This window comes from Hyaena hyaena, unplaced genomic scaffold (assembly GCF_003009895.1).
Source record: "Hyaena hyaena isolate Hyena2069 unplaced genomic scaffold, ASM300989v1 scaffold_3, whole genome shotgun sequence".
Taxonomy (NCBI): Eukaryota; Metazoa; Chordata; class Mammalia; order Carnivora; family Hyaenidae; genus Hyaena; species Hyaena hyaena.
The window spans coordinates 2,801,012-2,816,271 of NW_024080635.1; the positions used below are offsets into that span (position 1 = coordinate 2,801,012).

At 53.8% G+C, this 15,260-nt stretch overlaps 1 protein-coding gene and 1 long non-coding RNA gene across 2 annotated transcripts in view; one reads left to right on the top strand and one right to left on the bottom strand.

The window, feature by feature from the left end:
• NKAIN1 (sodium/potassium transporting ATPase interacting 1) overlaps positions 1-15,260 on the top strand; it is a 42,352-nt gene that overhangs the window by 8,058 nt on the left and 19,034 nt on the right. The window lies entirely within an intron of this gene.
• LOC120230515 lies at positions 4,108-6,879 on the bottom strand. The gene is made up of 3 exons (XR_005528049.1): positions 6,610-6,879; positions 4,507-4,792; positions 4,108-4,369 (listed from the first exon to the last, which is right to left on the bottom strand). It is a non-coding gene; the product is annotated as an uncharacterized LOC120230515 (long non-coding RNA).

The following is a 15,260-nucleotide window of genomic DNA, read 5'->3' on the forward strand; positions in this document are numbered from 1 at the left end:
ATTTGAGCCCCGCATCGAGCTCTCTGCTGTCAGTGCAGAGTCTGCTTCAGATCCTTTGTCCCTTCCCTCTCTGCCCCTCCCCCACCCGCACGGGCTGTCTCTAAAAAATAAACAAACATCCAAAAAAAATTTTTTTAAAGCTCATTCCAGGCCACAGGGGATGGAGCCAGTTTTGGTCAGAGGGAGCGCAGTGCAGTGCCCTCAGCCCTCTGGCCTTGACCTAGAGAGGGAGAGGGCAGATGAATCAAGTCCCTTCTGCCAGTGAGCACTGAGATTTTAGAAGCGCTATTAGCGTGGCTGTGGGCTTGACCGCGTTACCCAGCCTCCTGGCCTCTGCCACTCAAAACAGCTGATGAGCCAGAGGCAGAGAGGTCAAAAGGGAAGACCTTGGGCTTTGGGGTCAGGCTGGGCATTGACTTCCATCTCTGCCTCTTTGTAGCTGGGTGACCTCGGGCAAGACACTTAACCTCTCTGAGCTTGCACCTGCACTTCTCTCAATCAGGATAATAATCTGCCTCAGAGGGTGGCCAGGAGGCTCCTTTTGAGATACAATGTGCAGAGTGGCGCTCACAGTGGGGTCACACCCTTTAATGCTCCAGAAAGGAAATGGCATGTTCTAGGAATCTAAATACTGTGTTGTACGGGCCATGTCCCCTCTTGAATCAGTAGAAGACATAGGTGAAGCAGAAGTTCTACTAAGCCTATGTGGCCTTGGCCTTACTGTTCCTCAGTCTTCTCTTCTAGAAAATGGGAATAGTAATAGCCCACCAACACAGGATGGCCTGAGATAATGCAGAGAGAGCGCCAGGCTCTCGGAGGGGAGCAGACAGGAAGGTGGCTGCTCTGTAAAGGGAGAGGCTGGACCCACCATCTAAGAGGACCTCTCCAGCTCTGGGTTAGCAATGAGCTCCATCCTTTCCCAGGGAGAGACCAGACTTGCTGCTGCACCAGCCCGTCATGCCGCAGGGCAGTGGCAATGACGTGAGAATCGGACTCCGGGCAGAGGACACTTCTGCCTCGAGTGGCCTGCCCAAGGCTTAACGTAGGGGTCAGGTCGTCGGGGGCTCCCGTGACCTCTCCTTCCCTCGCCTTCTGTTTGAATGAGCATCCATGCCATCCCCATCCCACGTGCCCGTATGGCATATTTGGTTGTGGACTCAAGTCCCAGACCACAGACGTTCAAAAGCAGGAGGCTCTGACCCATCACTAACCCCGGGCCACTGGAGGTCAGCTTCTTAAACTCCAGAAAAACCAAATCCCCTTGGGTCAGAGAGTGAGAATCACCACCAGCTAACCCTACCCCGAGCTGTCTTCGGCAAATATTTATGAAGCAGCCACAAAGGGCCGGGCATAATTCCTGGTGCGCAGTCACCCTATGGTACAGAATGCGCCCTCTGCTGCCTTTGAGCTGGCCCTGCCCTTCTCTGGGCCTCATTTTCTCCAGTCCGTGAATCCGGGAACTGTAGAGGAGATTGCTGAACTCTATCCCGTGGTTTTCAAGGTACCTACGGACACTCTCTGGCGGTGAGTGCCCTGTCCCTGACAGGGATTAAGAATTTGTATGTAAGTTGGATGACCCCTTGGACGTGTGTTGGACCTGATGACTCCAGGGCTCTTGGAAACCACCAGATGCTGGTTCGAGGCCCTGAGAGGGCAGTGGCAATAGCATAAAATGGTATCTATTAGGAATAATGAAAATCTTGTGGGCATTTTTGTGCTCCTACCATGTTCCTTTGCCTTAAGTATTGCTCCCCCCCACCGTCCCGCGCAAAGCTGTCCCAAATCACAGGGCCTGGCTGAGCTCCTGACACAGGAAGTGGAGGGGAAGGGGTGTCTGTAGGCTGTTTCCCACCATGTCCACTCTGGCTACCCCTTGTACTAGAAAGGGAGGCGGCTCTGGGATTTTCAGGGTAGTGATGGCTCCTAAGCCTCTTTTTTTTGGAGGGGGGGGTAGGTTCTGCAGCCCCTGCCTGAACCAGAGATGTGGGTTTTCAATTACACAATTAAATGCACAATTAGGCATAATTACCAGTGCTCAGAGCCCGAGACTGCTCATAATAGGCGTGTAATCTACTGCAGCCTCTGTTTATACTACTCAGTGCGCTCCCTAATGATGCCAAGATGCCTTCACACTGCACTGTTGCCATGGAAACGAGCCCGCCGCCGCCACCACGCAGGGCTGACAAATGGTGTTCCAGTCCCGGGCCCCTGGATTGTGTCTGAGGCCTCCTCTGCCAGCCGCGGAGTGAAGGGGCTGGCGGGGTGGGCCCAGAAGGTGGGTCACCCTCCCTGCCCTCTGACACACCCCACTGGTTGGACCCAGCCTTGGAGCCAGCAGGGAAGGCAGGAGAAGGGAGCATCAGGCGTCCCCTCCCCACCCCCATCAGGGTGCTCAAGCCTTGAACAGGGTGGCCCAGGTGCTGGGAAGGGTCCCGTGGTGATCCGTTCAAGCTGAGGTGGTGTGAACAGGGGGTGCTGTATACAGCTAGCTCCCACACGGCCCGGCTCTGCCCTGAGCCCACTCCGTGACCTTGGACTAGTCCTTGCCCCTCTCTGGGGCTGTTTCCCCATATGGGAAACGGACCGCAGGGTCTCTGCATGCATGTCATCTAATAGGGAGGTTTCTGAACACTTCGGCCACACCGCCTACCCTTGTAACTGTGCTGCCTGTAGGAGCACAGCCCCCCTTGTGCCACCCTGGCGTGGTAGACACATCATCCCGGCGTCACAGAAACAGAATCTGAAGCCACGAGCACTTCTGTCAGGCCAAACAGAGCTGGGATTCAAATCCAGGCAGTCGGGCCCCCAAGGCTCCACTCTTGCCTCACGTACGTCCTCCTGTCCCCCTCGAAGCAGCCCCAAGGGTGGACCCTTGCATTCCTATTTCCTAGATGCAGGGCTCCGCAGCTCAGAGAGCTAAGGTCACTTGCCCGAAGTCACACAGCAAAGGCAGTGGCCCAGTAGCTTCTGGCAGATGCCAAAAGCCTGGATTCCTAGCTTTGGCTCCTTAGGGGAAAAGTCGTGAAGGACTAGAAAGATTTCCTTCCACAAGCACATATAAAGCTCCCCGCCCCCCCCCCACATTGTCCCCACCTGGTCCCAGCTGCTGAGGAGGGATGGAGCCCTGGCATCCCTCAGACCCAGCACTTTGATTTGACCTTGAGAGAAATCTTGTCCTAGCCCTCCCTCCATCAAGCCACTCATCTTGGTCACTGGAAACAGAGCCTGTCTTTTATGCTCATCTTTTTCCTGCACTTCTGTTTCATTCAGTACGTCATTGCGGTCACCCGCCGTGTGCCAGCTCTAGGGGACAAGATGAACTAGACACAGCAGAGAACCAAGACTGGAGCACAGAGGCTTCGGGGTCTGATGGGCCTGGGTTCCAATTCTGTCCCTTAAGGCATGATTTGGGGCAAGTTGTTTGACCTCTCTGTGCCTTAGTTTCTTCATCTTTAATGAAGGCATCACCCTGTACTGTGCAGGTTTGTAACAGTATTAGCACTAACAGCTGCCTCTTATCAAGTGCTTACTCTGTGCCAGGCCCTCAGCTAAGGCCATTATGTAGTCTACCATTGCCATTTAATAGATGAAACAACTGAGGCTCAAGAAGTTCGAGTGCATGGCCAGGTCTCTGAGCTGGTGCGTGGTGGTGGGGGTGTCCGGGTCTGGAGCCCTGCCCTTCCCCACCAGGGGACCCGCCAGCATGGAGATGCAAGTCTTCCTCTCACCACTTCCCTGCAGCACCAGGCTGCTGGCCGGTTCTTCTTAGGGAATGAGGCATCTAGAGGAAAGGGGAGTCTGAGAGCACCCACCCAGGTAGGGAGACTCAGGTTTGCTGGAGGCCACAATACAAGTCAGTGGCAGAGCTGGGACTGGCACCCAGAGCCACTTTAGGAGACTTCTTTTTTTTTTTTTTTTTAATGTTTTATTCATTTTTGAGAGGCAGAGAGACAGAGCACAAGCAGGGAAGGGGCAGAGAGAGAGGGAGACACAGAAACTGAAGCAGGCTCCAGGCTCTGAGCCATCAGCACAGAGCCTGATGCGAAGCTCGAACTCACGAACTGCGAGGTCATGACCAGAGCCAAAGTCAGACTCTCAACCGACTGAGCCACCCAGGCGCCCCGAGAGACTTCTTGTTACCTTCCTTCTACCCCCTGCCAGTCCTTCGGAGAGAGAGCTTTGGGGCTATAGTGTGCATGTGTGTGTGTGTTTGTACGTATGTATTCAAAACTGCACACGGCTGCATACCCACGCATTTGTGGGGCAGACACTGGCACGTAGAGATTTGTGGATCGATAAACATCCCTTCCCGCTTCCTCCCTCTTCATTTATTCATGAACTCTGAACTCCTTGGCTCCAGAGAAACTGCCTGGAAGAAAGCAATTAGAGCATAATTAGAACCACTCCTATTATCAACTCTCAGTGGGAGGGGAAGGGGGCCTGCCCGGCCATGGGGTGGGGGTGGCCCAGGAGTTCCTTGCAGCCGCCCACTCAGCTCCTGCTCACCCCACGGAGCTCAGTCTTCCTGGAGTCGTAGGCACCAGTCCACTGGCAGCAGGGAACAAGGAGCCCATCCCTGGAGGCATTCAGGCACTTGGTAAGACTAGGAAGGAGAGCTTTCTGCTCTGCATGCCAAGTTAGAGCAGATGATTGCCCAGTCCCTTCTGTGCTGAGCTCTTGCTGGGTGCTCCCTGCCAGGGCCTGGGCCAGGGGTTGTGGGAAAACAGAAGCCCAGCCTGGCTCCTCCTTTATAGAAAACCCCGGTATCAGATGGTAGCAAGTGAAGACCACGCTGAGGATAGGAGATGTAAGTTACCTGCAGTAAGTAATTTACCAGGCAGCCCTCCATTCACTGTCAGGTGATTAATAGTAATAATACCAGTACCGGAAGTCAATGTTAATGGGGTGTTTCTGATCCCAGAGCCACTGCTCTTCCCCACCAGGTGTCCCACCAGCAGAGAGGTCACCCGGGAGCCAGGGACAGGCTGTCTTCCCACCCATATGGTGTAGGAGCAAAGGTAATGTCTGACAGCCTCCTCTCGGAAAACCAGACTTTAGGATGTCAGTGGGGAAATGATGGGGCTAGGCAGCCCCTGGTTCCCAGAGGAGCAGGAAGACAAGGGAGGTGCTGGGCACTGTGCTTCTCCTCCTCCTCCTTCTTCAATGTTTATTTTTGAGAGAGAGAGCACTAGAGGGGAATGAGCAGAGAGGGGGAGAGAGCATCCAAAGCGGGCCCTGGACTAACAGCACAGAGCCCGATGTGGGGCTCGAACTCACGAACCGTGAGATCATGACCTGAGCCGAAGTCAGATGCTCAACCGACTGAGCCACCCAGGCGCCCCTGGGCACTGTGTTTCTTGATTCAGATGCTTTTCCTCACTTCATGTCACAGGAACCTGAGACGGTAGATCCTGGTATCTTTGAGGTACTGCTGTGGCAGCTGAGGCTGGGGAAGCCACAGAGCCTGCCTACGACAACACAGTGCTGGCCTGTTGGACTCTAGACTCCCCGTGCCTCATGCTCTATCAGGTTCGATGGTGTGACTCGCTCTCCCCCGAGCTTCAAGTTGGGCCTGAGTTGCTCTGAGCTCCCCTGTTGGGCCTTGAGAAGCTGTTCAGTGTGCCTTTTACATCCACCTACTGGTCGAAGGTAACCCGTTGAGTACTCGTATTCCCCTTCCGTCACCCCGTGTCAGCTAAAGAGAGTGAGAGGGCCCTGCCCCTGATCTGGGTCGCTGCCCTCGGGACCAGTCTCGGCACAGGAAAGTGGAGGCCTGGCAGACGAGGGTCTTGGGCCTCTTGAGAGAGGATCACCATGGATACGGGAGCCAGGGCTGTAACCAAGGAGACAGCCCCCCAGCCCTTAGGCTGTGGCAAGGAAGGTGTGGCTTTAGGAAGTGGAGGGGGAGACACTGCCACCTGGGGCCCAGAAGGACAGGGAGGGGGGTGAGGAGCTAGATGCGGCAGAGGAGGACTGGGGGTCAGTGGTGCTCCCTCCCGGGAATGAGAGCGAGGTGCATGGGGACATCCTGGCCTCTTTCTATTACCCTGTCCCACCTGAGGGGAGGTTGCCGTGGTACCCCAGCTCCCCTTCGTTGTCCCTCCGTGGGATGCTGCCCCCATTTCCCCTAGTGACATGATGCTGATAGATTGACACAGGCAGCAAGTCTGTCCGGCCAGCGGTGGGCCAGCTTTCAGACAGCCCCTCACCAGCCTCCCCCAGTGAACATGATGAAGTGCCACTCTGGACCTCCCTCCCTCTGTGTACAGCAATCCATGGCTCCTTGTTGCCTTTAAGAAGAGGTCTAACGTGGGGCTTCTCAAACTTGAAGATGTGGCAGAATCACCTGGGAGCTTCTTAAAATACAGATTTCTGGACCTGGCCCTGAGTGTCTGATTTAGTAGGTCTAAGAGGAGGCCTGAGAATTGGCATTTCTAACAAATCCCAAGGCGCTGCTGATGCTGCCGGTCCGGGGACCACACAGTGAGAAATACTGGCTCTAGCCAGTGGGGCACCAGGCCGCCCAGGCAGGCCTGACAACCCTAACGCCCTCCACTTCCGGTCCCTGAGCTCAGGCCACACTGATGTAAGCTCACCAGCTGCACGTACCTCGTACCACAGTGCCTTTGTGTTTGCTGTTCCGGCCTCTGTGTCTCCTCAAGATCGGCTAGCCCATCGTTTGTTCTTTGGAGCTTCTCTGGGCTCCCCACATCTGGACGTCCTTCTCCAGACTCTGGTAACACCCATTGCTGCCACTTCTGTCGTGGCAGGCGTCATGCTGTTGGGCACACGTTTCCCGCTTCCACCTTGAACCTCACGCCCTGGATGGGGAGCTTAGCGTCTGAGCTTTCTGGCCTCTGTGAATATGTGGTGTTTGATTGACCCCTGTGAGCAGGCGGAAAGCCTGGGTGAATAGTCACAAAGCTGCTTTGCCCACTCAGCCCGTCAGGGACTTACCAGTGCTTCCTCCAGGCCAGGCACGGTGCTCGGTGGTGCTAGAAGTTTTTCCTAATGTTTTATTTATTTTTGAGAGAGAGAGAGAGAGAGAGACCGAGCACAAGCAGGGGAGGGGCAGAGAGAGAGGGAGACACAGAATCTGAAGCAGGCTCCAGGCTCTGAGCGGTCAGCACAGAGCCCGACGCGGGGCTCGAACTTGTGAACTGTGAGATCATGACCTGAGCCGAAGTCAGATGCTTAACCGACTGAGCCCCCAGGGCACGCCTGGAGCAGAGGACTCAGCGGGTCAGTGTGGCATCGGCCAGTGTGTAAGCGAGGCCTGAGCCGGGCTTTGCCTGGCTTTCCTGGTGCTAACTTCCGAGCCCTCTTCACTCTCCCGAGATGCTCCCGGAGCCCGGGCACCTGTGTGACCTGAGACTCTGCTTTGGGAATGTGCCTCCACCGAGGATTTCTCCAATTTGCTCCTGGCAGGCCCCGGTCCCCTGTCCTGTCAGCCCCACACTCACTTCCAGGAACTTCCGGGGCTCTTCCAGGACAGCTCGTGTGGCTGGCGTGTGTGCAGCCCCAGGCCCGAGGGACAAGGCCGGCTGTGTGTGTGTGTGTGGGGGGGGGGGAACAGGTGTGGGTGGTGCCCACAGGTGTCCGAGGGTGTCCAGACCTGTGAGTTAGGCCCCTGTCCAGAAGGGACAGCCCTGGCCAGGGCCGGCTGGACACTGCTGTGTTCTAGCATGGAACTCGGAGACAGAGGGATTTAAAGTCACAGCCCGGCCTTCCAGACCATGATGTCTAAGAGAGAAGATAGGACATACTGTATCCGAGAGTTGGTTAGCTTGGTTTGTAACTTAACTATTTAGACCCCCGGTGCCCTCTTGGTATTCTTGCTTGGGTTCTGAAGATGCCCAAACGTTAGAGGAGGGTCTGGACTCGGGGTGGGGTGCAGGCGGAGGGCCCCAGGTGCCTGACCTGCCTCGGGCGGTGCCAGCCGCACCAGCCGGTCACTTGCCTGTCTGCTGCCCCATGAGCCATCTGAGCAGGCTGCTGTCCCCAAGCTTCCGCTCGCTGTCATCCGCGACATAGGCCACCGAGGAGACAGGGATCGCCCCCTCGAAGTGAGAGGCTGTCTGGGGCCTGGCTTGGGACTCACACTGTGGCTGCTGGCTGGTCCAGGCCTGGCCTGATGGGACAGGATGGGGGGAGGGGGGCTCCGTTTATCAGGGCCTGCTGTGCCCAAATGTTGGACCGACGTGATCAAGTGAACCAGGTGACGGATGGTGAGACATCCAGCCTCTGCAGTTCTCCAAGAGTGAGCGCACAGGCGGGTTCCTCAGCCCGAGCGATTTCTTCACCTGTAAATGGAGATGCTCGTACGTGCCTCTCAGGGCTCCCGAGCAAACTCAACGCCAGAATCCAGGGAGAGCGCTCAACACGGCGCCTGGCACCTAGTTGATACTTAGGACACGGCCAGTAGAAATCACGAGCAGTCTTTTGGAGGGTGCCCTGTCTGCAAGGCACAGAGTCACGGCTGCTAGATGGGAAGTTCCCAGGCCAGAAGCCAGAAGGCTTCCCAGAGAACAGCCCTCCAACCCTTTGTACAGATGGCTACACAGAGGCCCAGGAAGGCAATGGAACCCCATTTGTGAACTGTTAGGAAGTGGGCCAATGCCATTTCTAGAAAGGATCGTGGTTGGGTGTGTAAGTCCAGACAAAAATACCTGAACAAAAATACGCTCTCCCAGGTAGGTGGAAGCAGGTGGCTCTTCTGCTTGGTCTGGGCAGCCATGGGCAAGAGTCGTAGCTAGAACCTTCCCCATGCTCTCGATGTTTGCAGGCAGGAGCTACTGGGGAGCCATGGCAAAGGCGCCCATCCATGGAGGACGCACCGCTAAAAAAGATGGTCCCAGGAGATAGGACTTGACCTCCAGTCTGACACCTGGTGGCCTCAAGAAAGGGCCTCATTCTCCTCCTCTGGAAAATGGGGCTGCTGCTGCCCTGGCCAGATAGTAAATCTGTTACTCATGGACCCTGGGGCCAGGGGACCTTTCAGATCAGTATCAGCCGTGGGACCTCGTTCCTGAGGCTTCAGTTTCCCCGTGTGCAAAGCGAGGGTGACCTCTGTCTCCCCCTGGCAGGTCTCTGTGAGGAGGAAATGAATCAAGGCATATGCTATGCATCCAAGAGACACTCGACGTATAATAAGTGTTAGCTCTCATCTCTTAGTGTCACTTTGGGGATAAGATGAAATGCCACCTGTGAAGTGCTGGGCTCGGCACATGCACATAGTAGGTACTCCCCTTCCTTTCTCAAGTGAACCCCAGGGGGCCATGAGGCCCCACCCGGTTCCCAGGGGGGCCCTCCCTCCACCCCACTTCCTGCAGACAGCAAGCACCTCTTTAGGTTCTGCCTGCAGCCTTCTGGCCCAGGGCCAGGAAGTGATTGCAGGCGGCAGCTCAGCTCCCTCCCTCCCCTCTGCTCCTCTGCCTCCCCCACCCCTTTAATCTTCCTAGCCCGCCTGGGTATGGGGGAGGGGAGAGGGAGGAGACCAGAGGCTGCAGGTACCTGTTAAAAGCCTGGGCTCTGGGGTCAGACCTCCTGGGTTTGCTCCAGCCCTGAGATCTCAGGCTGTCCCCTCCCCTTCCCCTCCCCCTGTACCCCCACCATAGAACGGGGATGATGGCCCATCCCTCACTCCTCACTCTACTTGTGAGAGCTAAGGGAGGTGGCGCATGCAAAGTGCTTGGCACCAAGCCTGGCCCAGAGTAAGCGTGCACAAAATATCAGCCAGCATTCACACCAGCGCTGAAGTTCAGGGCCAGGCATTCTGAAGGGAAACACTTGGGCCCAGTCACCTGGGGGCGCCCTTCTCACGGTGCAGACTCTCCCAGGCCCCCAAATGACCCCTGCCCCGGCCGTCTTGGGGTGGACCAGAGCAGAGCCCCCCCTGCAGAGCGGATAGATTACCTGAAGAGGAAGAGGAGGACAAGATGGGGTGGGGGTGACCTTCCTTCCACTCATTTATTCCTTTGAGCCACAGATGAATCGGGCACGGGCTACCTGCGGCCGGATGGGAGTAAGGGCGGGACAGAGGGAGGGATACCAGGCTGGTAGACGCCCCCCCTCACTGCTCCGAGCCTCAGTGTCCTCATCTGTCCAGTGGGGCTAATAATGCGCGATCCATGCTGGCGGCGTACATCAGTGTGAGCTGTGAAGGGCTGTCTAGATGTTGGTGGCTGCGGTGATTCTCTGCCGGAAGAAGTGGGGAAGCTGGGATCGGAGCCAAGTGGAAGGGGGACCCAGGAGCCCTGGGGAGGGGCTCCTGGCGCCCTCCACTCCCCCACCAGGCAGGCTTCCCTGCCCCGCCCGCCCTGTAGTCAAGAGGGGAAGGCAGAAGTGGCTGCTGTTGCCGTAGCACTGAGGCTGGTTTTCATCATTATTTTCTTCCTGGGAGCATCCTTACAGGAGGTGCTGCTGAATAAGTCACGGAATTGGATTTTATTCCCTCCCTCCATCAGGTCACGTGAAGAGTGGCTCAGTTGGGAGAAATGACCTGTCAGCTCCTTCTAGCGCTTGACCCTCTGCAGTAGGTGTCTGACACCTCCAATATGACGCTTGACCCAGGGGAGCGCTCCAGAGGGCTTGGTGCCTCCTCTCCGGCTCCAGGCTGCTTTCCTGCTCAGCCTCTCTGACATTGCCATGTTGCATCAGGCCAGAGGATATGATAGCCTTCCCTCTGGCATCCTGCCCCTGCTCGCTCCCCGTGCTCTAGCCACAGGGGTCGTTTCTGGACCCTTCGACTTGCCAAGCTCCCTCCCACCACAGGACCTTTGCACGTGCTTTCCCTGCTGCCTGTCCTTCCCTCCCTTCCTTACCTTGCCAGCCCCTCTTCCTTCAGTTCACTCCCTCCAGGAAGTCTTCCTTGGCCACTTCCATTATCGTTCTCATTCTTGTCACCCCTCCTTCAGACACTTAGCATAACCGTAATTTTGCTCTGTGTGCATGCATGTGGCGGGGGGGGGGCACGTGTGTTTGGTGTCCTCTCCTCCCCACTCTACCTCCTGAATGTAAGCTCTGTGAGGCCAAGAGCTATGTCTGACTTTTTTTTCTCCGCCTTCGTCCTCATCCTCTTCATCTTCCTTATCTTCTTCATATTTATCTTTTTTGTTTTTTTTTAGGTATAATTCACATACATAAAATTCACCATCTTAGGGGGCGCCTGGGCGGCTCAGTCATTTGAGAGTCCGACTTCGGCTCAGGTCATGATCTCGCGGTCTGTGAGTTTGAGCCCCACAATGAGCTCCGTGCTGACAGCTCAGAGCCTGGAGCCTGCTCCAGATCCTGTGTCTCCCTCTCTGTCCCCTCCCTGACTTGCGCTCGCTCTCACTCTCTCTCTCTCTCAAAGATAAACATTAAAAGGCAAAAAAAATTTTTTTAAATGTTTTGTTTATTTCTAGGAGAGAGAGAGAGAGACAGCGTGAGCAGGGGAGGGTCAGAGAGAGAGGGAGTCACAGACTGAAACAGGCTCCAGGCTCTGAGCTGGCAGTCACCATAGAGCCCGACGCGGGGCTCCAACCCACGAACCACAAGATCATGACCTAAGCGAAAGTCGGACACCTAACCGACTAAGCCACCCAGGCACCCCAAAAAACTTTTTTTAAATCACCATCTTAAAGTACACAATTTAGGGCTTTTAGTGTGCCATACTGCTGAGTAACCATCACGCACTCGCATTCCAGAGCGCTCTCAGCACCCCAAAAGAAACCTCAATCCTGTTAGGGGTCACTCCCTGTTTTCCTCTCCCATCAACCCTTCGCTATCCCACTACTCTGCTTTCTGTCTCTCTAGGCATTTCATGTAAGTGGAATCCTACAATATGCAGTCCTCTATGACTCGTCTCTCTCAGCATAATTTTTTTTTAAGCTTATTTTGAGAGAGTGGGTTTTTGGTTGGGAGCAGGGCAGAGAGAGGGAGAGAAAGAGAGAGAATTCCAAGCAGTCTCCGCACTGTCAGGCTCAAACCCACGAATGATGGGATCATGACCAGAGCCCACGTCGACTCTCAACTGACTGAGCCACCCAGGCGCCCCTCCCAGCTTAATATTTTTAAAGTTGATGCTTGTTGTAGCCGGTATCATGTACCCTTCCTTTTTATGACTTTATATATTCCATGTATGGATCTATCACATTTTGTTTAGCCATTCATCAGGGAATCAACATTCGGGTTCTTTCCGTTGGGGCTGCTTTGAACATTTCTGTACGCGTTTTACATGAACTTTGGTTTCAAGTTCAAGGTATCTACCTAGGAATAAATTGCTGAGCCATATAATAGCTATGTATCACTGGGGGCGGGGAGCTAGCCTGCTTTCCATAGCAGCTGCGCCATTTGACGTTCCCACCAGTAATGCTACAAAGGTCCTATTTCTTCGCATCCTCACCCAAACTTGTTATTACCTATCTTTTTTTTTTTAGGTTTATATATTTATTCAAGTCATCTCTACACCCAGTGTGGGGCTTGAACTCACAACCCTGAGATCAAGAGTCGCACGCTCTTCCCCCCGAGCCAGCCAGCCAGCCAGGCACTCCTGTCTTTTTCATTTTAGGTAGCCTTTTGGGTGTGAAGTAGTATCTTACTGTGCTTTCTATTTCCGTTTCCCTGATGAGTAATGATGGTGAGCATCTTTCCATGTGCTAATTGGCCGTTTTTGTATCTTCCTTGGAAAAATTTCCATTCAAATCTTTTGCTCATTTTTTTAAGTTTTTAAAAAATGTTTATTATTGTTGAGAGAGAGAGAGAGCACGCGCACGCGAGTGGGGGAGGGTCAGAGAGAGAGAGGGAGACACAGAATCTGAAATAGGCTCCAGGCTCTGAGCTGTCAGCAAAGATCCCGATGTGGGGCTTGAACCCATGAACCATGAGATCATGACCTGAACTGAAGTCAGATACTTAACCGAGTGAGCCACCCAGGCGCCTCTTTTGCTCATTTTTAATGGGGTTACTTCTCATTTTGTTGAATGGTAAGAATTTCATAATTTTTTTAGTGTTTTATTTATTTTTGAGAGAGGGACAGAGAGAGAATAAATGGGAGAGGGGCAGAGAGAGGGAGACAGAATCTACAGCAGGCTCCAGCCTCCGGCTATCAGCACAGTCTGATGTGGGGCTTGAACCCAAAAACCGTGAGATCATGACCTGAGCCGAAGTTGGATGCTTAACCAACTGAGCCACCCAGGCGCCACTAAGAATTCTTACATATTCTGGATTCTAGATCTTTATCACATCTCTGATTTGCAAAGATTTTCTTTCATTCTCTGGGTTGGCTTTCCCTTACCTGATGGTGTCCTTTGATGTTCATATGGTTTTGATTTTGATGACATCTGATGTATCTAGTTTTTCTTTGGTTTCTCGTGCTTTTGACGTCATATATATCATGTGCCTATTCCAAGGTCACACCTGCGGCTTCTCCTAAGAGTTTTATAGTTTCAGCTTCACTTACATTTAGGTCTGTGATCCATAGATGGTGTGAGGTAGGGGTCCAGCCTCATTCTTCTGTGTGCAGATATCCAGGTGTCCCAGCCTCCTTTGCTGAAGAGACTATGCTTTTGAATGGTCTCGGCACCCTTGTGGAAAATCAATGAAATGAGGGTGCCTGGGTGGCTCAGTTGGTTAAAATGTCTGACTTCGGCTCAGGTCATGACCTCACGGTTCATGGGTTCGAGCCCCGCGTCGGGCTCCGTGCTGACAGCTCAGAGCCTGGAGCCTGCTTCAGATTCTGTGTCTCCCTCTCTCTCTGCCCCTCCCCTGCTCCCACTCTGGCTGTCTCTCTCTCAAAAATAAACAAACATTTGAAAAAAGAAAAGAAAAGAAAATCAATGAAATGTATGGGTTTGTTTTTGGACTCTCAGTTCTCTTCCATCTCAACCTATGTGCCTAACCCTGTGTTAATACCACACTGACCTGATTAATGTTATCGTACGTTTTGAAATCAAGAAGTCTCATCCTCCAGCTTTGTTCTTTTTCAAGATTATTTGACAATTCTAGGTCCCTTGAATGTTCCTATGAATTTTAGGACCATTTCATCTATTTCTGCAAAGAAAGTAGTTGAAAGTTTGATAGAGGTTGCGCTGGCTCCGTAGCTCACTTTGGGAATATCATCACCCCAACACAGCTGGGTGTGACTCGTGCCCCCACCACCCACACCCTCTCTGGGCCTGTGTTTCTTTTTTTTTTTTTTTTTTTAATATTTTATTTATTTCTAGGAGAGAGAGAGAGAGAGACAACTTGAGCAGGGGAGGGTCAGAGAGAGAGGGAGTCACAGACCGAAACAGGCTCCAGGCTCTGAGCTGGCAGTCAGCACAGAGCCCGAAGCGGGGCTCGAACCCATGAACCGCGAGATCATGACCTAAGTGAAAGTCGGACGCTTAACCGACTAAGCCACCCAGGCGCCCCTCTGGGCCTGTGTTTCTATACATGGAAAACGACAGCCCTCAAGAGTTGGGAGGAGGAATGAAATGGGTGGACATAAGGCAGTGCGTACGGGGTGGGCTCCACGCACGTCCCCGGAGGGAAGTCCCTGCTCTCTTCTCTGAGTTGTGCCAAACTGACCCTTGACAGTGCAGGCCCAGCGCAGGGTCAGTGTTGGTGGATGCTTGGTGGGTGAATGAGAAGAGCCAGGGGGAGAAGGGGCCCAGCCGAGTCAGGCAGCTGCTGGACTGGATGGGGTGGGTAGGGGAGAGGGCGGCCTGGCTTCCAAAGGGTGTGCGTGCCAGGACAACTGTGGTCCCTTCTTCAGAACTTGAGTCCTCCGAGCCTGTAGGGGACCCAGACCTACAGTCTTCATTATGAGTGACTCGTTGCAACGAATGTGGCTTTACCCGTGAGTACAGGCGACGTTCTGAACATTTTACACATCTTCCCTCATTTAGGCCTCACGACAGCCCCTTGAGATATGTACTCTTATCATTTCCCCATTTTATAGCTAGAGAAGTTAAAGCACAGAGAGGTTAAGTGAGTTGCTGAAGGTCACACAGCTAATAAGTGTAAAGGTAGAATTCAAACCCAGGCAGTCTGGCTCCTAGGCCACACTTTTAGCCATGACACTGTACAGCTTCTCAGGAAACAAGCAGCAGGGATCTGACCTTGGTATGAAACCAAGAACTTCATTCTCCTCATAATGATGATGTGGACACAGTACTTTACAATTTAAAAAACACGTTAGAGTACCTACATTGCTCTCATGGTTGTGGTCTCACTTGACTCTCCAATTTCTCTGTGAATAAGACAGGACGCCCTTATTGCCTCTTTGCCAATGAGAA